At 29.1% G+C, this 22124-nt stretch overlaps 1 protein-coding gene across 2 annotated transcripts in view; it reads left to right on the top strand.

Annotated features, from left to right (window-relative positions):
• LOC145263159 (cyclic GMP-AMP synthase-like receptor 1) overlaps positions 1–22124 on the top strand; it is a 171591-nt gene that overhangs the window by 108422 nt on the left and 41045 nt on the right. The gene's annotated exons all lie outside the window — the stretch shown is intronic.

Below are 22124 nucleotides of genomic sequence, written 5' to 3'. Positions count from 1 at the left end.
AAGTTTTAGCGTTACAAACAAACATACATACATACATACATACATACATACATACACACCGATTTTTGCCTTTTATATATATAGACTAGCAGGGCTACCCGGCGTTGCTCGGGACCGTATAAACAATGAAAAAACAAAAGCAGATATTGAATATATGTTTTATTCTTAGGGGAGAGGAATCTTTCATCTCTATGTATTATTTGTTTTATCTACCCTAGGACTGGTATTGTTCATGTTTTATCCCTAGTGTAGGTAATTTACAGCATGTACATGAAATTGTTTTACCTTAGGGAGAAGAGAACAGGTAATATACAACATAATGTGTCTATATTACATCCCTGGCAACGCCTAGAAACCAGCTAGAACATGTATTTCAGTCAATCTTTATTACATCTTGGGCTATGCCGGGAAACCAGCTAATCTCTATTTAGTGACTTGACCACCAAAATACCTCCCTAAGTGTGTCCTTTCTTTTGAACTTATTAGATATAGGTATCTAGAAATGTGTGTGAAATTTTGTTGAATGCATTGTTCACTATGATTTTCTTATTGTTCTACACAATATCAACTGTAGCGAAATAAAACAGTAAACTTAGTGTAGTGTTAGAATAAAGAGCAAAGGAAAAAATTAGAATCATATTCTGTAATTACAAATCTAAATTTGCTAGCGTGTACCAGTATTTGCCAGGTTGTGGAAATTTGGAATTTATAACATATGTAGTGGCCTTTTCCTAGATACCTATTTTTATAATTGTTTCAGTACATTGCTACAAAATGTGACATTTGTTGGCGTTTGTAAAAAAAATCATGAATGTGCTTATATTCCAAAAAAGAAAATATCAGTGCACAGTATTGAAAGTGTTTGAGATTCAAAAGTCTGTAACATTTCTACTAACTTCATAAGATGTCATGTGAGAAACTTAATTGAATATCAAGACATTATCTGAAGCGTTTTTATTTTGGTGTAACGTATGTGTTTACAGTGAACCTTAACTTTTAATAAACAGATTGGTATGCAATGACATAGGCTAGGAATCTTAGACAAAATATATATAAATTGGAAAAATGTGTGAACAAATGAAAAAAAAATGATCCGCTCTACTTGATGACATCAAGCACAGTAATATTTTAGTGAAGAAAATATGAAATTGATGTTCAGTGATTAGTTTGGATGAATGAGAAAATGTAATTGTTTGATGCATAAAAAATAACTCATTTGCTGTATTTGATATTAAGCAGCAAAAAAATAGTGATTTGAATATTTAGGAAAACATCAAATCAGATTATGTAAAAAAAAAAGATGAAATTAGAAAATATATATTTTCTGTTTATGAGTTTTGCCAATTAAAATTTTGTGGCAGAAATTGGGTGATTACCATGCAATTTTATTTTGGTAAAATTCTTAAATTATTTCAATGTTTATTATAATTTCTTATTAGTGACTTGTTATCATCAAAATCCGCCCCAAAGAGTGTCCTTTCTTTTATTAGGTATCAGAATAGGTATCCAGATTTCTACTTCTATACAAATATGATATTGTAGTACAGTAAATGTCAAATTGTTTTTCAAGTATTAGTTTGTAACGTTTGTACTGACTTCATCAGATTTCATGTAAGAAACTGAATTCTATGTAAGAAGACTTTATCTGAAGTGTTTTTATTTTGGTATATCATGTGTGATTACACTGTAGTAATTGCGCTGAAAGCATGTTAATTACAAATGACAAAAGTTAAATCAATTTCTGATTCAGCTACACAATATAAACTACAGGAAATCAAATTTGCAAAATAAAAGCAATATGTAGTTATGGGTTAGTTTGGAGTTAGAATAAAAAGCCAACAAAACAGTTAGTTTGTATTGTGTAGATTGGTCATTTCTGATAGTATTGAGAGTCGTCAATGAAAATCTTAATTTCTGACAAAATACTGAATGTTTCTTGGATACCCATTCGTAAAAAGTACTTTTTTTGGAAAAAAAAAAAAAAAACACTCCCCGGATCACCTTCACCACCTTAAAAAAAAACAACTTTATTCTTCAAAAAATGTGCACATTGTTAGTGTAAAAAACAGATTCGCACCACTTGATGAAATCAAGCATAGTAATATTTTAGTAAAGAAAATATGAAATTGATTTTCAATAATTAGTTTGAATGAATATCAGAAAATGTAATTGTTTGATGCATAAGAAAGAACTCATCTGCTGAATTTGATATTAAGCAGCAAAATATTTCAAAACATAAAAGTGTGAAACATAACATGAATACTCTCCATTGTCACTTGAAAACATTGGTCTTGGTAGGCAGTTTATTAGATGCTCAAATAGTGGTCTTGGTATGGTGTGCTTAATATTATTGTATGCAAAATGTAAAAACACAAAAGAGGGTACAATCAATATTGAAAAAGTAACATCTGTCACAGAAAATAGTAATTTATAAATATCAAAAGAAATATTATTCTGTACTTAAAATGTTAAACTTACTGTTAACAATAATTTAAAATGGTGATACGGATGAGTCCAACAACTTAGTCCTTGAGCTTTCTTATTGGTCATAGTAAAAAGAAATTGTAGTCTTTCAAGTTTGTTGGTCGCATTGGGATTCTTGGAATGTATCAACAGATTCCTGCATATGAATCTTTGTTAATTCCACACAATACAAAATATATATACAAAACAAAGTAAAGCAAAGTATAGGGTTAGTTGTGTCCTCTAATTATCAACCAAGTATATGTATTGATAAAAAGATAAAAGCAATGGAAATGTTTATTACAATGTATCAATATTAAATTTTTATCATGAAAGTTTGTAAATATTTAAAACTATCCACACTGGTATGTGGAAATTCTAGATACCTATTGTTATAAAGTTCCAATTCATGTTTGATATATCACTCTACATGTTCCCTGTTGCACCCCAAAGATGTAAATGATTATCGAGAAAGTGAAATAAACAGTTTTTGAAATAAAATAGAAACAAATGCTGATGTTTACAATATAAAATACTGTGTTCAATGGAATTGAGCCTTATACAATATTGGTGGAATAAAAAAATCCATTTTTTAAATTCAATTTAAGAAATGAGCAAAAATTTGATATTTAAAATATTTGGCATGTAGAAAAAGAAATATAAGATAAAATGTGATAAAGCAGTAAGAATCATATGCTGAATTCAATTAAAAACAAATATGATTGTCAAAGAAATATCATGAAAATTTTGTAAGTGAAAAAAATTATTTTTTGATATATTTGGTTTCGAAGTATTAAGAAACATGTACAACTTCATTTTAAAGACAAAACGAAAACTGTACTAATGATAATGACAATGGTGAAAGGAAATTGGAAAAAAATGTATCAGAGGTAAAATGTTGGTCACATATACGTTTGTGTGGTATGCATGAAACACGTGTAGAAAATTATATTTTCTGATGCTGAAAGTAAGAAGAGAAACATTGTTAAAAAATGATCTAAAAGGCAATAGTAAAATCCTCATTTTTAGTGTGGGATATGTTGTTTGTTTCAATTGAGAAAGGAAACTTTAATTTATACAATTTGATGTTATAGATCACAAGTTTTATTACAATAAACATTGTGTTCTTTAATTATCAACCAAGTATATTTATTGATAAAAAGAGAATGTAATGGACATGTTTATTATAATTTATCAATATTAAATTGTTATCATGAAAAACCAATGGAAAGCGTGAATGTTATTTGGTGTTTTTAAAAAACAGCTACCAATGATTGTAACCAGTGATATTTGTGTATGCTAACAGTGCAAATGTGGTGGAGAAATGAATTTTTGTTTATTCTTCACAATATAAAATATATACACAAAACTAAAACATAATTTACGGTTAGTTAATGATAAGTTTAGGTTAGAGAATTAAGCAAAATTATAGATACCTATTGTTATAAAGCACCAATTCATGTTTGGTATATCAATCTACATGTTCCTTGTAGCACCCCAGAGGGGTAAATGAGTGTCAACAAAATGAAATAAAACATAGTATTTGAAATAAAATGAAAAAGTGCTTGAAAAGTGAAATATGCTGATGTTTACTATCTAAAACATTGCGTTCAATGCAATTGAAACTTATACTATATTGGTGGACTAAGAATTAAAGAAATAAAATTTCAGAAATTAGCAAAAAATTGATATATAAAATATTTGGCATGAAGAAAAACAAATATAAGACAAAAGGGGAAAAAGCAGTAACAATCATGTGCTGAAGTTCATTGAAAATAAATCGTTTGTCAAAGAAATATAATGAAAATTCTCAGAGTGAAAAAAAAATGGGATTTTTACAAATCTGGTTTCCAAGTAATAGGAAACATGTACAGCTTCATTTTAACGACAAAATGTAAACTGTAGTAATGGTAATGAGAATGTTGAAGGAAATTGGCAAAAAATTGTTAGTCAAATGTTGATCAAATATTATAAGTTTGTGTGATATGCATGAAACGTTTAGAATATGATCTGCTCTCATGCTGAAAGCAAGTAGAGAAACATTGTGAAAAAATGATGTAAAGCTAAGCTAAGCAAACGACCAGTGAATGGAAATGTTTATTATAATGTATCAAGATGAACATATTATCATGAAAAAGCAAATCGAAATAGTGATAGTTATTTGGTGCTTATACGAAACAGGTATCAAGTATTGTCACCAGTGATTTTATTGATGTTAACAGTGCATGTCACTAAAAATAATGATGGTAGCGAAATTAAGTTTTGTTAATTCTACCCAATATAAAATATATACGCAAAACAAAGTAAACAAAGTTACGGGTTAGTTAATGATAAGTTTAGGTTCGAGAAATAAGCAAAGGAAAAGAAAAAAAAGGTACATGTGTTTATATTGTGTAAAATGTTAGTCTGTAAATATTTCAAACTATCAACACTGGTATGTGTAAATCCTAGATACCTATTGTCATAAAGTACCACTTCTTGTTTGATATATCACTTTACATGTTCCCTGCAGCATCCCAGAGAGTTAAATGAGTGTCCACAAAATGAAATAAAACATAGTACTGGAAATAAAATAAAATAAGAATATGTCTGAAAAGAAATAAATGCTGTTTACTATATAAAAAGTTGTTTTCAAGTGTCAAATGGAATTGAATCTTATACAATGTTGGTGGATTATGAAATTGCATGAATGAAATAACATTGGAGAAATAAGAAAAAAGTTTATATATACAATATTTACAAATGTAAGATAAAAGGTGAAGAAGGGCCAAATCCGAGATCTATAAATCGTAAATTTTCAAAGTGAAAACAGTTTTTTTTTTTTTTTTAGATCTGCTTTCCAAGTAATAGTAACCATGTACAGCTTCATTTTAAATGAAAACTGTACTAATGATAATGTTCATGGTGAAAGGAAATTGGAAAAAAATTAAAAATGTCAGAGGTAAAATGTTTGTGTGGTATGCATGAAACACGTGTAGAAAATGATCTCATGCTGAAAGTAAGAGAAACATAGCTAAAAAATTATGTAAACGCAATAGTAAAATCCTCATTTTTAGGAACATAGTGTGGGGTATGTTGTTTGTTTCAATTGAGAAAGGAAAGTTTAATTTTTAGAATTGGATGTTATAGATCACAAGTTTTATTACAATAAACATTGTGTTCTCTAATTATCAACCAAGTATATTTATTGATAAAAAAGAAAAGTAATGGACATGTTTATTATAATTTATCAATATTAAATTGTTATCATGAAAAACCAATGGAAAGCGTGTTGGTTATTTCGTGTTCATAAGAAAAAACATCATGGGTTGTCACCAGTGATTTTATGTATGCTAACATTTCGCTGCAAATGTGGTAGCTAAATGTCTTTTTGGTTATTCTACACAAAATAAAATATATACACAAAACAAAGTAAAAGAAATGTCAGGGTTAGTTAATGATAAGCTTAGTACCAAGAAATAAGCACAGAATAAGGAAAAGAAAGATACATTTGTTGATATTGTGTCGATTGGTGAATTTGTTGGTTCATTTTGTTTTATGACATATCAACACTATATCAGGTTATTTCATGCCCAATCTAGTGACATTTTTTTTTCCTAGAATATATTTGTTTATTTAATGTTGGTTTCTATTTAACTCATAATTGGGACCCTAACAGGTACTACTACTCCAGATCAGAGTGGACCTGGTAGCAATAGCAATTAAATGGTGGCTTCACACTTCACAAAGCCCCATGTTTGGATACAGTTTATGGTCATATCCAGGACCTGGTGAATTTGTAAATAATTGAAACGATCAACACTGGCGAGTTAGAATTCTACATACCTATTGTTATAAAGTACCAATTTATGTTTTACATATCACTCCACAATGTTGCTGCAGAATCCAGACAGTTGAAAGAGTCTCAAGAAACTGAAAAGCTATTTAGTACTCTTAAATAAAATAACATGCATAAAGAAATCCTAATATAAGACAATAGATGAAAAAGCAATAAAAATTTTGTGTGGAATCAAGTGAAAACAGTTTCTTTGTCAAAGAAATTGCATGAAGATTCTCAGAGACTTTTCCTTCCTCGTTCCCTTCCCTTTTGGTGGACGGAAACTTTCACAGTGGCTCAGAAGGTGGGCTGAGCACACTTCCTACAAAGGTGGGATGGGTAAATTTCTTTTTCATTTGGTTGCCTGGAGGACAGGCTTAGGCGCCCCCCCCCCAAAAAAAAAGGGTTGGAGCCAGGGAACTTCTCCTCCCAGAAGGGGGAGGGGGGCCCGGGAAGGCTTCTCTTCCCATATTTTTTGTTTTGTGTAAGGTTGATCTCTTTCCAAAGGGAGTAAGAGGATATCCCTCTCTTAGGAGGAGACCGAAGGCTCCCTGGGCCTCCCATCCTCCTTCTGAGAGAAGTTCCCCGGCTTCCACATTCATTGCTCAGCCCGCCGTCCAGGCAATCAGAGTCTGATTGTCTGCCGTATATAAAAAGGCGATTTTAGCTTGTCAGGCGGTATGCTCTGCGTAGACCATTTTTCTTCCACCTGTTGACCTTCCCTCCCTGTCATACAATACGCTTAAACAGGATATTTTAATTTATGCAGATTCCATATAGACTTTTAGTTTCCCAGGGTGTATACCCTCCGTTGACCATTTATGTTTAAGAGTTTTCCTTGCCCCTTCTCTGCCCCAGAATGGGAAGGGAGCTCTTTCCCACTGTATGGGGGGGGGGCGGCTTTCTTTTATGGTTATGTGGGGAGCCTTACCTTTACCCCCCTTAAGGTGGTAGGTCTTTTTTGTAAAATTGTTAGTCAAATGTTGATCAAATATTATAAGTTTTTGTGATATGCATGAAACATGTGCAGAATATGATCTGCTCACATGCTGAAAGCAAGTAGAGAAACATTGTGAAAAAATGATGTAAACCTAAGCTAAGCAAACGACCAGTCAATGGAAATGTTTATTATAATGTATCAACAATAACACATTATCATAGTTATTTGGTGCTTATACGAAACAGGTATCAGGGATTGTCACCATTGATTTTATTTATGTTAACAGTGCATGTCACTACAAATAATGATGGTAGCGAAATTAAGTTTTGTTTATTCTACCTAATATAAAGTATATACACAAAACAAAGTAAACATCTGCTGAATTTGATATTAAGCAGCAAAATATTTCAAAACATAAAAATGTGAAACATAACATGAATACTCTCCATTGTCACTTGAAAACATTGGTCTTGGTAGGCAGTTTATTAGATGCTCAAATAGTGGTCTTGGTATGGTGTGCTTAATATTATTGTATGCAAAATTTAAAAACACAAAAGAGGGTACAATCAATATTGAAAAAGTAACATCTGTCACAGAAAATAGTAATTTATAAATATCAAAAGGAATATTATTCTGTACTTAAAATGTTAAACTTACTGTTAACAATAATTTAAAATGGTGATCAGGATGAGTCCAACAACTTAGTCCTTGAGCTTTCTTATTGGTCATAGTAAAAAGAAATTGTAGTCTTTCAAGTTTGTTGGTCGCATTGGGATTCTTGGAATGTATCAACAGATTCCTGCATATGAATCTTTGTTAATTTCACACAATACAAAATATATATACAAAACAAAGTAAAGCATAGTATAGGGTTAGTTGTGTCCTCTAATTATCAACCAACTATTGCTAAAAAGAGAAAAGCACTGGAAATGTTTCTTATAATGTATCAATATTGAATTGTTCTCATGAAACACAAATCGAAATATTGATAGTTATTTGGCGCTTATAAGAAACAGGTATCAGGGATTTTGGTGTATCAGATGTTTTTACAGTGAACTTAACTTTCAAGAAACAAATTGGTATGCAATGACATAGGCTAAGAATCTTAGACAAAATATATTCAAATGAAAAAAAATGTTGAACACTTATAACTTTGTATGGACTCTCAAAAACATTTGTAAAAAATGTGTAAACAAATGTAAAAAAAAATGATCCGCTCTACTTGATGACATCAAGCATAGTAATATTTTAGTGAAGAAAATATGAAATTGATGTTCAGTGATTAGTTTGGATGAATGAGAAAATGTAATTGTTTGATGCATAAAAATAACTCATTTGCTGTATTTAATATTAAGCAGCAAAATATAGTGATTTGAATATTTAGGAAAACATCAAACCAGATTATGTAAAAAAAAAAAAGATGAAATTAGAAAATATATATTTTATGCTTATGAGTTTTGCCAATTAAAATTTTGTGGCAGAAATTGGGTGATTACCAAGTAATTTTATTTTGGTAAAATTCTTAAATTATTTCAATGTTTATTATAATTTCTAATTAGTGACTTGTTATCATCAAAATCCGCCCCAAAGAGTGTCCTTTCTTTTATTAGGTATCAGAATAGGTATCCAGATTTCTACTTCTATACAAATGTGATATTGTAGTACAGTAAATGTCAAATTGTTTTTCAAGTATTAGTTTGTAACGTTTGTACTGACTTCATCAGATGTCATGTAAGGAACTGAATACTATTTAAGACTTTATCTGAAGTGTTTTTATTTTGGTAGATCATGTGTGATTACACTGTAGTAATTGCGCTGATAGCATGTTAACTACAAATGACAAAAGATAAATCAATTTCTGATTCAGCTACACAATATAAACTAAAGGAAATCAAATTTGCAAAATAAAAGAAAAATGTAGTTATGGGTTAGTTTGGAGTTAGAATAAAAAGCCAACAAAACAGTTAGTTTATATTGTGTAGACTGTTTAATTAACTTTGTTCATTTCTGATAGTATTGAGAGTGGTCAATGAAAATCTTAATTTCTGACAAAATACTGTAATTTTCTTGGATACCCATTCGTAAAAAGTACCTTTTTTGTGAAAAAAAAAAACACTCCCCAGATCACCTTCACCACCTAAAACACAAAAACAAAAATATCTTTATTCTTCAAATAATGTGGTTGACTGGAGGACGGGCTGAGCACTCCCAAAAAGGTAGGAGCCGGGGAACTTCTCCTCCCAGAAAGGGGGCCCGGGAAGGCTTCCCTGTCCCCATATTTTTTTTTTTTTTGTGTAAGGTTGATCTCTTTCGGAATGGAGTAAGCAGAACCGACAGGGGGGGGGGTCAATCAACCATACAAAAGGATATCTATCTCTTAGTTGAAAGAGGGAAGGTCTCCCTGTCCTCCCATACCCCTTCTGAGAGAAGTTTCCCCAGCTCTCAGCTTTTGGGGGGGGGGGTAGGAGGGCTTAGCCCGCCCTCAAGGCAAATAGTCTGACTGTCTGCCTTATATAAAAAGGCGATTTTAGCTGGTCAGGTGGTATGACCTGCATTGACTATTTTTCCTCCACCTGTTGACCTTCCTTAATATTTATTTTTAATAATAAACACATTTTATTTTAATATTAATATTTATTTGTAATAATAAACACATTATATTATTTTAAATATTAATATTTATTTTTAATAATAAACACATATTATTTTAAATATTAATATTTATTTATAATAATAAACACATTTTATTCTACTTTAAATATTAATATTTATGTTTAATAATAAAAACAATTTTAATATGTATTTTTTAATAATAAAAACATTTTTATTTTAATAATTATTTTTAATACTAACTCATTTTATTATTGTAAATGTTAATATTTATTTTTAATAATTATTGTTATTTAATAATAATATCTTCTATTTTTTTACTGTTTATGTCTAACTTTTATCGACTTTTTCTTTTTTAATAGCATATTCTTTAAATGAATAGAAAAATAATTTCCCAAATTTTAGACCCCGGTTATTTGGCTGATAGTCGATAAAAGTGATTAAAAGAGGTTTGAAAGCATTTAAACTGTCGAAGAGTTTTATTATAAATAAAAGAGTTTAGTTTGTTGAACTTAATGGACTTTTTTATTGTATTAATTAACTGTTTATTCTTTTTATCAAACAAAAATAGAATTTTTATATTGACATGTTATGGACTGTTTTTCTAACATCGAAATTTTAAAATTAGTTTTATTTAAAAAAAAAAAAAGACTCGCCATTAGTGGACGGTCAAAAGACAAATATATAACAAATAAATGTTAGCAAAGGCAAGATAAGTTACTTTTCTATCCAACTGGATATATTTTTTGTGTTTTTATTCAATGTAACATATTTATTCAGCTCGAAAAACATACAGTGTTTACCGATGTATTCGAAAAATGCCACCCGTTGTTTACAAAGCCATTTGCCGGAAGTGACGGTTTTTTTTTATATAAGTTTTATTCAAACAGGCTTTATTTGAACTTAATGGACTTTTTTTTGTATTTATTAACTGTTTTATTCTTTATGGACTCTTTTTCGAACATCGAAATTTTAAAATTAGTTTTATTTAAAAAAAAAAAAAGACGGTGTTGTTTTTTTAATTGAATTCTACACTTTTTCAACAAACTGTTACAGACATAATGGGGTATTATTATACAAACACCGTGACAGCGTTAGGGTTAGGGTTAGGATTAGGGTTAGGGTTAGGGTTAGGGTTTAGGGTTAGGTTTAGGGTTAGGGTTAGGGTTAGGTTTAGGGTTAGGGTTAGGGTTAGGGGTTAGGGTTAGGGTTAGGGGTAGGGTTAATTCGCTGTCACGGTGTTTGTATAGTTTTACCCATAATGGACTACCCCCAACAAAAAACTGCGAATAAAATATATAAAACTCGTAATTTCTGTTTTTAAAGTGGGTTGTTTATTTTCCTTATGAAATATACTTTCAAAATAAACTATTACAGTCGTTAAAAACATAATAGAACTATTAATTTATTATTTTTTTAAAAACAATGTTTACAAAATGTCTAAGCGCGTTTCTCTCGATGGCTTTTAATAATAAAAATGTGGAAACCTTTAAACTGTCGAATATGATTTTTAGGTAATTTAAAAAGAAAATGCTATGGACTGTTTTTCGAACATCGAAATTATAAATTTTAAAATTAGTTTTATTAAAAAAAATAAAAAAAGACGGTGTTGATTTTTTAATCGAATTCTAAACTCAACAAACTTTTACAGACATAATGGACTGTTTGTCAAACATCGAAAATTTTAAAAATAACGTTTTATGTACTATTCTAGAGTTATCGAATCTATAAAGTCTATTTTTTTTATATGCTAGTGCAGAGAGTGTTAAAAACATAACAGAACTATTAATTTATTATTTTTTAAAAACAATGTTTACAAAATGTCTAAGCGCGTTTCTCTCGATGGCTTTTAATAATAAAAATGTGGAAACCTTTAAACTGTCGAATATGATTTTTAGGTAATTTAAAAAGAAAATGCTATGGACTGTTTTTCGAACATCGAAATTTTAAATTTTAAAATTAGTTTTATTTAAAAATAAAAAAAAGACGGTGTTGTTTTTTTAATCGAATTCTAAACTCAACAAACTTTTACAGACATAATGGACTGTTTGTCAAACATCGAAAATTTTAAAAATAACGTTTTATGTACTATTCTAGAGTTATCGAATCTATAAAGTCTATTTTTTTATATGCTAGTGCAGAGAGTGATCCGTGCTAGATTAAGAATGGCTTTTAATAATAAAAATGTGGAAACCTTTAAACTGTCGAATATGATTTTTAGCATACTGTAATTTTCGTGTACATAAGCGTCCTCATGGAAACAAAATATTTTTACAAAAAAATAGTAGCATTGAGTTAAATAAATAACTGTTGCCAGAATTTATAGAATTTTTATTTTTTAATAGCGTTTTCTTAAAACGAATAGAAAAATAATTTCCCATGAAAAAAAAAAGAAAATGCTATTAAAAAGTATAAAAAAAATTAAAAAAAAAAAAAAAATTTCTGTAAACATTGAAAAAAAAATATTTGTACCCAAAAAGTATTAGCATATTAGTTAAATAAATAACTGTTGCCAGAAGTTAAATAAATTTTAATAAGTTCTATAAATAAAAAGAAAGCAGTATAAAATACGTACGTAAAATAAAAAACACACCGAATGGTTTTAAAATGAAAGTGTGTGAGAGAGAGAGGGGGGGAGAGAGAAAGCGGTGTATATTGAAGTTAGTTCCTAACCAAAAGCGGTGCATTCGCCATTAGTGGACGTTGACGTCACGTCACGTGACATGACTAAGCGTTTTCAAACGAATAGAAAAATAGAAAGAGGGTGATAGAGAAAGTGAGAGAGAGAGAGAGAGAGTAAGTGTGAGAGAGAGAGACGGTGTTGGTTTTACTCCTCCCCCCTTCCAGCTTAAGAGGTATGAGGTCACGTGGTAATATACAAAATGGCTAATTATTTTATATTACATAAATATTACGATATTTTTATTATCGTCTAATATTTTGAAAGGTGAATTTTTTTATTCCTGTACATTTTTTCCTGACATTTTTCGTTAAAACTCTTGTATAAATAATATTTTTAACCAGGTAATCACGATGGAAACATTGGCACAAAGTTAAATAATAGATATAAGTAAGGCAAAGAGAAAAATGCAAAAGTATCGAAGACAAAACTTATTTACAATTGTTCGCCATTAGTGGTCGTTGACGTCACGTCACGTGACATGACTAAACGTTTTTTTTTTTTTACGTATGAATTACATTGGATCATTCAAGAATTACGTAATAAAAAGCATTACAATGACAGTTTTTTTTGGGACCCCCTTGGAGATAACTGATACGTTTACCCCTTTCTCCTCGTCAGTTTGACGTGAAATTTCGATATTTGTCATCCGGGACAGGGGGCTTCGATATGATACCAAATTTATCAAGTCTGGTTGTGTCTTTCAAAAGTTTTAGCGTTACATACAAACATACAAACTCACAGATTTTTGTCTTTTATATATATAGACTAGCAGGGCTACCCGGCGTTGCTCGGGACCGTATAAACAATGAAAAAAACAAAAGCAGATATTGAATATATGTTTTATTCTTAGGGGAGAGGAATCTTTCATCTCTATGTATTATTTGTTTTATCTACCCTAGGACTGGTATTGTTCATGTTTTATCCCTAGCGTAGGTAATTTACAGCATGTATATGAAATTGTGTTACCTTAGGGAGAAGAGAACAGGTAATATACAACATAATGTGTCTATATTACATCCCTGGCAACGCCTAGAAACCAGCTAGAACATGTATTTCAGTCAATCTTTATTACATCCTGGGCTATGCCGGGAAACCAGCTAATCTCTATTTAGTGACTTGACCACCAAAATACCTCCCTAAGTGTGTCCTTTCTTTTGAACTTATTAGATATAGGTATCTAGAAATGTGTGTGTAATTTTGTTGAATGCATTGTTCACTATGATTTTCTTATTGTTCTACACAATATCAACTGTAGCGAAATAACACAGTAAACTTAGTGTAGTGTTAGAATAAAGAGCAAAGGAAAAAATTAGAATCATATTCTGTAATTGCAAATCTAAATTTGCTAGCGTGTACCAGTATTTGCCAGGTTGTGGAAATTTGGAATTTATAACATATGTAGTGGCCTTTTCCTAGATACCTATTTTTTTAATTGTTTCAGTACATTGCTACAAAATGTGACATTTGTTGGCGTTTGTAAAAAAAATCATGAATGTGCTTATATTCCAAAAAAGAAAATATCAGTGCACAGTATTGAAAGTGTTTGAGATTCAAAAGTCTGTAACATTTCTACTAACTTCATAAGATGTCATGTGAGAAACTTAATTGAATATCAAGACATTATCTGAAGCGTTTTTATTTTGGTATAACGTATGTGTTTACAGTGAACCGTAACTTTTAATAAACAGCTTGGTATGCAATGACATAGGCTAAGAATCTTAGACAAAATATATATAAATTGGAAAAATGTGTGAACAAATGAAAAAAAAAATGATCCGCTCCACTTGATGACATCAAGCACAGTAATATTTTAGTGAAGAAAATATGAAATTGATGTTCAGTGATTAGTTTGGATGAATGAGAAAATGTAATTGTTTGATGCATAAAAAATAACTCATTTGCTGTATTTGATATTAAGCAGCAAAATATAGTGATTTGAATATTAAGGAAAACATCAAATCAGATTATGTAAAAAAAAAAGATGAAATTAGAAAATATATATTTTCTGTTTATGAGTTTTGCCAATCAAAATTTTGTGGCAGAAATTGGGTGATTACCATGCAATTTTATTTTGATAAAATTCTTAAATTATTTCAATGTTTATTATAATTTCTAATTAGTGACTTGTTATCATCAAAATCCGCCCCAAAGAGTGTCCTTTCTTTTATTAGGTATCAGAATAGGTATCCAGATTTCTACTTCTATACAAATGTGATATTGTAGTACAGTAAATGTCAAATTGTTTTTCAAGTATTAGTTTGTAACGTTTGTACTGACTTCATCAGATGTCATGTAAGGAACTGAATTCTATTTAAGACTTTATCTGAAGTGTTTTTATTTTGGTAGATCATGTGTGAGTACACTGTAGTAATTGCGCTGATAGCATGTTAACTACAAATGACAAAAGATAAATCAATTTCTGATTCAGCTACACAATATAAACTAAAGGAAATCAAATTTGCAAAATAAAAGAAAAATGTAGTTATGGGTTAGTTTGGAGTTAGAATAAAAAGCCAACAAAACAGTTAGTTTATATTGTGTAGACTGTTTAATTAACTTTGTTCATTTCTGATAGTATTGAGAGTGGTCAATGAAAACCTTAATTTCTGACAAAATACTGTAATTTTCTTGGATACCCATTCGTAAAAAGTACCTTTTTTGTGAAAAAAAAAAAAAACACTCCCCAGATCACCTTCACCACCTAAAACACAAAAACAAAAATATCTTTATTCTTCAAATATTGTGGTTGACTGGAGGGCGGGCTGAGCACTCCCAAAAAGGTAGGAGCCAGGGAACTTCTCCTCCCAGAAAGGGGGCCCGGGAAGGCTTCCCTGTCCCCATATTTTTTTTTTTTTTGTGTGTAAGGTTGATCTCTTTCCGAATGGAGTAAGCGGAACCGACAGGGGGGGGGGTCAATCAACCATACAAAAGGATATCTATCTCTTAGTTGAAAGAGGGAAGGTCTCCCTGTCCTCCCATACCCCTTCTGAGAGAAGTTTCCCCAGCTCTCAGCTTTGGGGGGGGGGGTAGGAGGGCTTAGCCCGCCCTCAAGGCAAATAGTCTGACTGTCTGCCTTATATAAAAAGGCGATTTTAGCTGGTCAGGTGGTATGACCTGCATTGACTATTTTTCCTCCACCTGTTGACCTTCCTTAATATTTATTTTTATTAATAAACACATTTTATTTTAATATTAATATTTATTTGTAATAATAAACACATTATATTATTTTAAATATTAATATTTATTTTTAATAATAAACACATATTATTTTAAATATTAATATTTATTTATAATAATAAACACATTTTATTCTACTTTAAATATTAATATTTATTTTTAATAATAAAAACAATTTTATTTGAATATTAATATGTATTTTTAATAATAAACACATTTTTATTTTAATATTAATATTTATTTTTAATAATGAACACATTTTATTATTTTAAATATTATTATTTATTTTTAATAATAAACACATTTTATGTTATTTTTAATATTAATACTTATTGTTAATAATAAACACCTTTTATTATTGTAAATGTTAATATTAATTTTTAATAATAAACACATGTTATTTTATTTTAAATATTAATATTTACTTTTAATAATAAACACATGTTATTATTTTAAATATTAATATTTATTGTTAATAATAAGCACATTTTATAATTTTAAATAGTAATATTTATATTCATTAATAAACACATTTTATTTTATATTAAATATTAATATTTATTGTTATTAATGAACACATATTTTAAATATTAATAATTATTTGTAATACTAACTCATTTTATTATTGTAAATGTTAATATTTATTTTTAATAATTATTGTTATTTAATAATAATATCTTCTTTTTTTTTACTGTTTATGTCTAACTTTTATCGACTTTTTCTTTTTTAATAGCATATTCTTTAAATGAATAGAAAAATTATTTCCCAACTTTTAGACCCCGGTTATTTGGATGATAGTCGATAAAAGTGATTAAAAGAGAGATTCATGAACATTAACGTTGTCATATAAAAAGAAAATGCTAATAAGAAGTGTTTTTAATCAATGTAACATATTTATTCAACTCTGTCATATATTTGTTTGATGACAACTTTTTCGAATCTGTGTACAGTAAAAACGATATACTTACATAGGATTTTGAAAGCATTTAAACTGTCGAAGAGTTTTATTATAAATAAAAGAGTTTAGCTTGTTGAAATTAATGGACTTTTTTGTTGTATTTATTAACTGTTTTATTCTTTTTATCAAACAAAAATAGAATTTTTATAATGACATATTATGGACTGTTTTTCGAACATCGAAATTTTAAAATTAGTTTTATTTAAAAAAAAAAAAAAGACTCGCCATTAGTGGACGGTCAAAAGACAAATATATAACAAATAAATGTTATCAAAGGCAAGATAAGCTACTTTTCTATCCAACTGGATATATTTTTTGTGTTTTTATTCAATGTAACATATTTATTCAGCTCGAAAAACATACAGTGTTTAGCGATGTATTCGAAAAATGTACATGGGGGGGGTTCGTGAATTTAAAAAAAAAACGATAGTCTAAAATATTATTTTCGATTTATTGGAAAGAACATAAAATTTCACATTGACCCTGAAAATATCGTAAAAATAGAATCAATAGAAAAATTTTGATAGATTTTAAAATGTAAAAAATTGTAAAATATTGAGTTCGGAAAATTCATTACTTTTTTAAAAAAAAAATATTTGGGTTTGTATTATTGTACACGTAGATTCAAAAAAGTTGTCAAAAGACAAATATATAACAAATAAATGTTATCAAAGGCAAGATAAGCTACTTTTCTATCCAACTGGATATAATTTTTGTGTTTTTATTCAATGTAACATATTTATTCAGCTCGAAAAACATACAGTGTTTAGCGATGTATTCGAAAAATGTACATGGGGGGGGGGGGTTCGTGAATTAAAAAAAAAACGGTAGTCTTAAATATTATTTTCGATTTATTGGAAAGGACATAAAATTTCACATTGACCCTGAAAATATCGTAAAAATTGAATTAATAGAAAAATTTTGATAGATTTTAAAATTTTAAAAATTGTAAAATATTGAGTTCGGAAAATTCATTACTGTTTAAAAAAAAAAATATTTGGGTTTGTATTATTGTACACGTAGATTCAAAAAAGTTGTCAAAAGACAAATATATAACAAATAAATGTTATCAAAGGCATCTGGATATATTTTTTGTGTTTTTATTCAATGTAACATGTTTATTCAGCTCGAAAAACATACAGTGTTTACCGATGTATTCGAAAAATGCCACCCGTTGTTTACAAAGGAAGTGACGGTTTCTTTTTAAAAACAATGTTTACAAAATGTCTAAGCCCGTTTATCTCGACAACTTCCGGTTTTGCCGCCGGCCGGCTGCGAATAGCATAAATAAATAACTGTTGCCAGAATTTAACGAATTTTTATTTTTTAATAGCATTTTCTTAAAACGAATAGAAAAATAATTTCCCATGAAAAAAAAAAAAGAAAATGCTATTTAATATAATAAAAATTACTGAGATAAAAATATAAAAAATACATACGTAACATCAGAAACACACCGACTTGTTTTAAAGAGAAAGTGTGTGTGAGAGAGAGAGAGAGAGAGAGAGAGAGAGAGAGAGAGAGGGAAGAGAAAGCGGTGTATAGTGAATTTTGTTCCTTTTCGAAGCAGCACAAAAATTAAGTGTTTCCATAGTAACCAAACCGGTGCATAGTGAAGTTGGGAATTAGATTCGCCACTAGTGGACGTTGACGTCACGTCACGTGACATGACTAAGCGTTTTTAAACGAATAGAAAAATAGAAAGAGGGTGATAGAGAAAGTGACCGTATAAACAATGAAAAAACAAAAGCAGATATTGAATATATGTTTTATTCTTAGGGGAGAGGAATCTTTCATCTCTATGTGATTATTTGTTTTATCTACCCTAGGACTGGTATTGTTCATGTTTTATCCCTAGCGTAGGTAATTTACAGCATGTATATGAAATTGTTTTACCTTAGGGAGAAGAGAACAGGTAATATACAACATAATGTGTCTATATTACATCCCTGGCAACGCCTAGAAACCAGCTAGAACATGTATTTCAGTCAATCTTTATTACATCCTGGGCTATGCCGGGAAACCAGCTAATCTCTATTTAGTGACTTGACCACCAAAATACCTCCCTAAGTGTGTCCTTTCTTTTGAACTTATTAGATATAGGTATCTAGAAATGTGTGTGTAATTTTGTTGAATGCATTGTTCACTATGATTTTCTTATTGTTCTACACAATATCAACTGTAGCGAAATAAAACAGTAAACTTAGTGTAGTGTTAGAATAAAGAGCAAAGGAAAAAATTAGAATCATATTCTGTAATTGCAAATCTTAATTTGCTAGCGTGTACCAGTATTTGCCAGGTTGTGGAAATTTGGAATTTATAACATATGTAGTAGCCTTTTCCTAGATACCTATTTTTATAATTGTTTCAGTACATTGCTACAAAATGTGACATTTGTTGGCGCTTGTAAAAAAAATCATGAATGTGCTTATATTCCAAAAAAGAAAATATCAGTGCACAGTATTGAAAGTGTTTGAGATTCAAAAGTCTGTAACATTTCTACTAACTTCATAAGATGTCATGTGAGAAACTTAATTGAATATCAAGACATTATCTGAAGCGTTTTTATTTTGGTGTAACGTATGTGTTTACAGTGAACCTTAACTTTTAATAAACAGATAGGTATGCAATGACATAGGCTAGGAATCTTAGACAAAATATATATAAATTGGAAAAATGTGTGAACAAATGAAAAAAAAATGATCCGCTCTACTTGATGACATCAAGCACAGTAATATTTTAGTGAAGAAAATATGAAATTGATGTTCAGTGATTAGTTTGGATGAATGAGAAAATGTAATTGTTTGATGCATAAAAAATAACTCATTTGCTGTATTTGATATTAAGCAGCAAAAAAATAGTGATTTGAATATTTAGGAAAACATCAAATCAGATTATGTAAAAAAAAAAGATGAAATTAGAAAATATATATTTTCTGTTTATGAGTTTTGCCAATTAAAATTTTGTGGCAGAAATTGGGTGATTACCATGCAATTTTATTTTGGTAAAATTCTTAAATTATTTCAATGTTTATTATAATTTCTTATTAGTGACTTGTTATCATCAAAATCCGCCCCAAAGAGTGTCCTTTCTTTTATTAGGTATCAGAATAGGTATCCAGATTTCTACTTCTATACAAATATGATATTGTAGTACAGTAAATGTCAAATTGTTTTTCAAGTATTAGTTTGTAACGTTTGTACTGACTTCATCAGATGTCATGTAAGAAACTGAATTCTATGTAAGAAGACTTTATCTGAAGTGTTTTTATTTTGGTATATCATGTGTGATTACACTGTAGTAATTGCGCTGAAAGCATGTTAACTACAAATGACAAAAGTTAAATCAATTTCTGATTCAGCTACACAATATAAACTAAAGGAAATCAAATTTGCAAAATAAAAGCAATATGTAGTTATGGGTTAGTTTGGAGTTAGAATAAAAAGCCAACAAAACAGTTAGTTTGTATTGTGTAGATTGGTCATTTCTGATAGCATTGAGAGTCGTCAATGAAAATCTTAATTTCTGACAAAATACTGAATGTATCTTGGATACCCATTCGTAAAAAGTACCTTTTTTGGAAAAAAAAAAAAAACAAAAAAAAACACTCCCCGGATCACCTTCACCACCTTAAAAAAAATAACTTTATTCTTCAAAAAATGTGCACATTGTTAGTGTAAAAAACAGATTCGCACCACTTGATGAAATCAAGCATAGTAATATTTTATTAAAGAAAATATGAAATTGATTTTCAATAATTAGTTTTAATGAATATCAGAAAATGTAATTGTTTGATGCATAAGAAAGAACTCATCTGCTGAATTTGATATTAAGCAGCAAAATATTTCAAAACATAAAAATGTGAAACATAACATGAATACTCTCCATTGTCACTTGAAAACATTGACCTTGGTAGGAAGTTTATTAGATACTGAAATTGTGGTCTTGGTATGGTGTGCTTAATATTATTGTATGCAAAATTTAAAAACACAAAAAAGGGTACAATCAATATTGAAAAAGTAACATCTGTCACAGAAAATAGTAATTTATAAATGTCAAAAGAAATATTATTCTGTACTTAAAATGTTAAACTTACTGTTAACAATAATTTAAAATGGTGATCAGGATGAGTCCAACAACTTAGTCCTTGAGCTTTCTTATTGGTCATAGTAAAAAGAAATTGTAGTCTTTCAAGTTTGTTGGTCGCATTGGGATTCTTGGAATGTATCAACAGATTCCTGCATATGAATCTTTGTTAATTCCACACAATACAAAATATATATACAAAACAAAGTAAAGCAAAGTATAGGGTTAGTTGTGTCCTCTAATTATCAACCAAGTATATGTATTGATAAAAAGGTAAAAGCAATGGAAATGTTTATTACAATGTATCAATATTAAATTTTTATCATGAACAACAAATCGAAATAATGATAGATATTTTGTGCTTATACGAAACTGGAATCAAGGATTGTCACCTGTGATTTTATATATGTCAATAGTGCATGCCACTACAAATGATATTAGCCAAATTAAGTTTTGTTTATTTCACCCATTATAAAATATATACACAAAATGCAGTAAAAAAAGTTTAGGTTTAGTTAATGATAAGTTTAGGTTCGAGAAATAAGCAAAGAAAAGAAAAAAAGATACATTTGTTTATAGTGTGTAAATTGTAAGTTTGTAAATATTTAAAACTATCCACACTGGTATGTGGAAATTCTAGATACCTATTGTTATAAAGTTCCAATTCATGTTTGATATATCACTCTACATGTTCCCTGTTGCACCCCAAAGATGTAAATGATTATCGAGAAAGTGAAATGAAACAGTATGTGAAATAAAATAGAAACAAATGCTGATGTTTACTATATAAAACACTGTGTTCAATGGAATTGAGCCTTATACAATATTGGTGGAATAAAAAAATCCATTTTTTTAATTCAATTTAAGAAATGAGCAAAAATGTGATATTTAAAATATTTGGCATGAAGAAAAAGAAATATAAGATAAAAGGTGATAAAGCAGTAAGAATCATATGCTGAATTCAATTAAAAACAAATATGATTGTCAAAGAAATATCATGAAAATTTTGTAAGTGAAAAAAATTATTTTTTGATATATTTGGTTTCGAAGTATTAAGAAACATGTACAACTTCATTTTAAAGACAAAACGAAAACTGTACTAATGATACTGACAATGGTGAAAGGAAATTGGAAAAAAATGTATCAGAGGTAAAATGTTGGTCACATATACGTTTGTGTGGTATGCATGAAACACGTGTAGAAAATTATATTTTCTGATGCTGAAAGTAAGAAGAGAAACATTGTTAAAAAATGATCTAAAAGGCAATAGTAAAATCCTCATTTTTAGTGTGGGATATGTTGTTTGTTTCAATTGAGAAAGGAAACTTTAATTTATACAATTCGATGTTATAGATCACAAGTTTTATTACAATAAACATTGTGTTCT

Source organism: Euprymna scolopes, chromosome 38 (assembly GCF_053919585.1).
Source record: "Euprymna scolopes isolate OS-2025 chromosome 38, ASM5391958v1, whole genome shotgun sequence".
Classification (NCBI taxonomy): Eukaryota; Metazoa; Mollusca; class Cephalopoda; order Sepiida; family Sepiolidae; genus Euprymna; species Euprymna scolopes.
The sequence above is the reverse complement of the archived record's forward strand: the minus strand, read 5'-3'. Positions and strand labels throughout refer to the sequence as shown.